Below are 6,065 nucleotides of genomic sequence, written 5' to 3'. Positions count from 1 at the left end.
AAGAAACAAAAACCTCACGAGGAAGTAATGCCTTGAATTAGATTTGCTCTCCATCCGGCCACAGCATCTTTTAACTGTATACCACAGAGGCATATTGTTTGAAACAGCAGGAAATCAATGTTCCCATTAAATTTTACAAGAGATCATTAACTTTTTGTGGGTCTTTGTGTATTGCGTGTGTGAGACAGTGCATTAGTTGGAAAATTTCTACAAAAAATATCTCTCCACTTGCACTAATCAAATTGAACAACTGTCTTAACAAAAGCTTTTATATTTACTTTATAACCATGACATATGTTCTAGTCAGAGAAGCAACCAAAGTTCTTCGAGAGATAATATTCCATTAGTCCCTATGGCTTTAATTGCTTTAGAAAAAAAATTTAATTTTAATTTGCACCGGGGTAAAAAACTCCTTTGAGATGAATGACACTATTCGCAGTCAAGATCAAACATACACTAGATTTAGCTGGTCTGATCCTTAGCTAACACAAAATTTACACTGAGTTAAGGGGAAATTCTAATGGTCACTAAAAGTGTTTTACCTTAGCTTAATGCATTACATACAGTAGAGGGACTTGTTTTTTAATTCCATTTTGATCTTTTGTGAACGCTTTGTGCCAAGTAAGTTATTAAGTTAGTCTCTAAGTGCAGCACATCCTCTCATATGCCACAATATCACTAAACGTGTGTTCACATTTCCAAGGAAAAATGAGGGCACAGTATTTATCCTCTGAATCCTGCAGGGGATCTGTATCAAATGGCAACCTCTTACTGTCCCTACAATATTAATGTTGCTTGCAGTAGATTGCTTTGTTTCAGAGACATAGCTGAGTCTGCTTGCTGATATTTTGCAAATTAAATAGCCTGTCAGTGTTTGTCTGGTCTCGCTATGCGGGTACACTTTGACATCTTGACATGACAATGTTTAGTAGGTATGTCATGTCATATCTTCAGCGAGTCCCAGTCAGAATGTAGTTCACCAATCATCCAACACCTGGAGGCAAACATATAAAAGATGTGTATGCACGGAAAACATGTTTATATTGTTTCCGCACACATTAACTGGTATGTTAAAAACACACCATGTGTGGAAAAATGACAGGCTTCACACATATTTTAGACCATGCATACACACAGTTTTCTAGAGCAGTGGTTTTCAATCCTGGTCCCCAAGGACCCACGCACTGCTTGTTTTCCAACTAACCAATCAGAAGCTAAAAGATAACAATTCACTTTATTTTTCCCAACTCCACCCTCAACGAAGATGGTATGTTCCAGTTTATGATTGGCTGAACACACCTGATCCAACTAATTAGCATTGGGTCATGCAGGACCGGTTGAAAGCAAGCAGATCAGGGGTCCTAGAGGACCAGGATTGAGAATCACTGTCCAAGAAGCAGCCTGAATGAAATGATTAGGTGGAGACTAAAATCAGTATGAGAGACACGGTCTAATATTATTTTCTCAACATTCCTAATTTTCTTACCAGCTTGGAATCTAAATTTTTATCAAATGTGCAAATCCATCCATCCATCCATCTATTATCTTAACCCCTTATCCTGTTCAGGGTTGTGTTGGGGGTATGTAATATTTTATGTTTAATTAATAGATTTTATATTTAAGATAAATGTTTTCATACCATGCCTACCTTGATATGGTGAATCATTTTATTCACAATTGAGTCACATTTTAACATTTCAAAAATCCAAGTAATTAAATGGAGCAAATGTAGAATGTCATCAATATTGGAGTTTAATTAATGCATTTCATTGTGTGGCCTGAAAATGTGTAATGGCTGCCGCTTAAGCTGGCATCAGCTCCTGCTGTGGCATCACACTGCCAAGCTGACCTTTAATAAAGTCTTTTTATTAACTGTCAAATGAGCTCCATGGAAGAATGATGGTATTCGGTGTTTTGCTCAAGAGGCAATGGAGTTTCTGAAATGGCTTTTGCTAATAAATATTCAGCCACTGACATTTTAGAGCTGATGCCATGCAGGCACCCAAAAATCCATCATATTCTATGGCTGACTCCAAAACAATATGGCTACCAAATTATTGCTTAGTGAAAAGGTGAGTTAATGTTGATTATCCAGCCTTCAGCAAACAACATCGGCAGGTGCAAGAGAGCATCAATTATAGAGGAGGAAAGGTTGTGATTTCCTACACAAAAGGGCATATTTTTTAATTCTGCAGGGAGTACGGATATTATTCTAAAGGAGCAAAGTGAGAAGATGTGAACTGTATGAATATTATTTATCTATGAAGTCCCTGAGGTGAAGAATGAACTAAGCCACCTGTCCCTTCTGTTACGTCCCACCGTTGACCCCATCAAGGATAATTTACTCCCTCGGACACGCTGCTTAAATCTTTACAAGGCTTTTTTTCCCACATCAATTTCACAGTTCTTTGCCATCACTGATGCTCATTAAAGAATAGTTATAACATCCTTATTACCAGTAATATTATCAAGGGGGCAATAGTTAGCAGACTGCAAAGGCCTGTGATCAATGACCAGAAAGAGACAAATTCTAAATCTTGCTTTTCAGTCCAGTGTGCGTGGTACATACTAGATGAAAAATTCATATAAATACACCCCTTGAAATTTAGCAATTTGAACAAATGGAAATGTCAGTTTCATTAAGTGGCATAAACTACAAGTATATGTAAGCATAGATGATGGATGAACATAGTGAAAAGGAAACAATGTTTTTTTTTGTTTTTTTTTTACGTCAACATCCATCGGAACTTATGCTCAGGAGAAAAGGTAATTTTGCAAGAAAAATAAGCGAAGAAAGTTTGTGGCTGTTCATGCTTGTCTCTCTTGAGACGTTTACATTTCAAAAACCCCAGGCAGTATTTATTGCACTAAGATAGCACATTTCTACTATACTGTAGATCAAAACAGGTGAACATGTTTCATTCCAGTTACTTCCTACAGCCTGAAGTGCTGCACTTTTTTAGATGAGTGGAAAAGATAGGGAAGCCTGGTTTTATAAACAGCCCGATCGATGCATCATCAACACCTCTACATAGTTAAAACACATTACTAAATCACCCTTGTAAAGTACTGACTCACTGGACATGTAACCAGTTTCAGTGGGTGAGTAAATGTGACCTGATATGGATATAGAGCACAGAACCTCTGTACTGCCTTCAACCTACACTCTTCTTTTAAAAGTAAAAACATTGTTGATAATGATTCTTGATTCAGTGGAGACATGTTTCACATATTAGATAGTATAAGACTGAAAATGCCAACATATTTCTTCAGATGATGTAAATCCAGCCTTAAATGCAATTAGAATCCACCTTTTCCAGGGCAAATCAGTCCCTCACAACTACAAAGTCTGAAATCACGGCCGACCCACTGTGCACCATTAATGTGAGTAAAAACAGAGCCACTGAATAGTAAATGTTACCTAAGATAGAAACATTTTGGCTTGTTACACATCTCCCTTCCTTAAGGCTAAGGCTTAAACATTACCATTTTATTTATGGTGCAACAAAAACACTATATTTGCAGTTTATTTCTGAAAACTAGTACCTATGAGGTTCTACATTTTAAGACATCTATATACACACACATACATACACACACACTGACTAAATTTATACTCACTGGTTAAATCAAAATATTTCATTTGTTTTTGTCCTCCGTTCCACACGAGCACATGAATGATCTTTCGCTTTGCTTGCTTTTTGCCCTACTCTCTTTCACTGTATCTACTCGGCTGGCCACTGGAAATAAGCAAACATTATTCATTCACGGAAAATGATCCAAGACTTGTCTCTATGGTTACTAGGTGTGCAATGAATAATTTCATTAGGTGGCTGGTTTCTAATCTCTAAGCTGTCTTAATTGAGTGATCCACCCCTTTCTATCTGCCTCCAACCTCCCAAAGAGGATGCAGTCGCATGGTTGCTCGATGTGATATCAGCCATGGCTGACCACTCTCGTATCAGTCCAGTCTGTTGTACATATGATTGCTTATTACTATCTATTGATGAAAAGGTCTATGGATGTTCTACATTATCACTGCAGTATTAATAACCTCTATTCAAACACACAGATACCAAAATGTTTGCAAGCACAGATGTAGACACACAGCTTGATTTCTGGTTAGTCAGGCCATAGAGCACAAAAGTTATAGATCCACTGTATATCAGAGCACTCATTGTGTTTTCACCATCAGAGCTTTGTGTGCATTGGAACAGGAAGAAACGCTTAACCAAGTAACTGTGACAATGCGAATAAAACAACTTAAGTGCACTGGGAATCTCTTGAGCTATGTCACAGAAATCCATCCGTTTTCTCAGAATAAAAACATGTTTAGATAGAAGTATGTTGAGTAGGCAGGGGGAGAGGCTTTGCACAAACAGGTGGAATAGTGCATTTAAATAGAGTCAGCCTAATGGCGTCAGAAAGACAATAGATTGAAAACACACACAAAGACAGTTGTTGTCAGCACATGAAAAATATTAGCATGACTGAATATTCACACGAGTTGGATAGGCCTCCTATGAAACAAGCAGCTGCCTGAAACATCACACATCACCACTGTACTGAATATTCATGTGACATCAGGTAGTTTGACAGAAAGGTGCATAAAATGACAGTAATTTAGCCCAATAATTTCAAACTTGCAAATAATGACTGAATAGCTATAAAAGAGGCACACAGATGGCTTTTTTATCTTTAGGAGCACAAAGCTGTGACTCATCACTACAGACCTGACAGCTAAATTTAGATTACCACAATTTCCCACTGTGAATAAAACACCTCTTGTCTTTACTGTTTGATAAAGTTAATTACCTAATGCAATGTTGATTTAACAAGCTCAGCACAGCCTACCTACACCACACATGAAGAATTTATCATGATTAAGGCCACATTATTGTAAAAACTGACTCTGTTCTTCACTAATTGGGTTTGTTACTAAGCCAGCAGGAGGACCAGAGGGCCAAGGATTGGAGAGTAAGATTAAAAACTCATAGCCATTCTGCAAACGCTATAGAGGAACTGAGCCTGACATAAGCTTGTTGCTACTGAATAAAATGTTATTTATGATATATAATACCTCCCAGATACTGATTACAGAAACTTTATTTCCACAGACTCTGTGGGCTTTATTATTGTGCATCAATGGTGTGAAGCACAACATAATTTGAAGTGGAATTAGGAGAAATGCATTTTCAGCTGTGTCAGGGCTTTGCATCATGGCAAGCAAATGGCCTGTTTTTCTTCACCTGCATTGAAAAGGAAAGAGTCTACTGTACAATAAAATCTTTATTCCCAGGAGGAAAAAGATATCATTGTGCTAGATGAGCAACAGCACAGGCTAATGTAGAGAAAAGGACTCTGCTTTTATAGGAGAACTGCTTCCCAGAGTCAGAATCGGTTAGTTTATATTACAGCCAAACAGATGCAGTGGTGAACTGCAGTGACAACTTTGCTCGAGGAATAGTGACTCTGCCATGAGTCTCTCACAAGTGCAGGTTGCTGGCATGTTCACTACTGCCATCTCCCGCAATATATGGAACACTGTGTATAGTAGTAATAGTTCTGCACCTGATATTCATCCATACAGCCATATCACCCAATTATATTACCCTCTAAACAATCGCATTTTCCTCTGAGGACCAAGAGTTGAAATCCCACTATTCTGTTTATGTCTGCATATGCCTGTTAGCCAGTGGCTTTGAGACGTGCACATCCTGAGTCAGACGTCTGCCTCTTCAGTCATGTTCACACAGTTTCCCAGCCAGTCATCCATTAAGCCTCTGATGGCTGAAGGTGATCCTGGGAATGCTCTGTGCTGTTACCCTGATGCCAAAAACAGCAAGCTGATCTTTACCAACTTTACTTCCTAAACAATTTTCTGCTCTCTTGCCTTTACTTGGTCTTGGAATTATTACTATCATAATTAAAAGAGGGTTGTAGTATGTTACACTATGTTAAATCCCAAATCTGTACTGCCCCAAATGTGTACAAACCAGTTAAAAGGTTACACTAATAGCATACGAGGACTGACCTTTATTATCTTCTGCTTCACTACTTTTGGG

This window comes from Channa argus, chromosome 22, assembly GCF_033026475.1.
Source record: "Channa argus isolate prfri chromosome 22, Channa argus male v1.0, whole genome shotgun sequence".
Classification (NCBI taxonomy): Eukaryota; Metazoa; Chordata; class Actinopteri; order Anabantiformes; family Channidae; genus Channa; species Channa argus.
Note: the sequence above shows the minus strand (reverse complement) of the source record.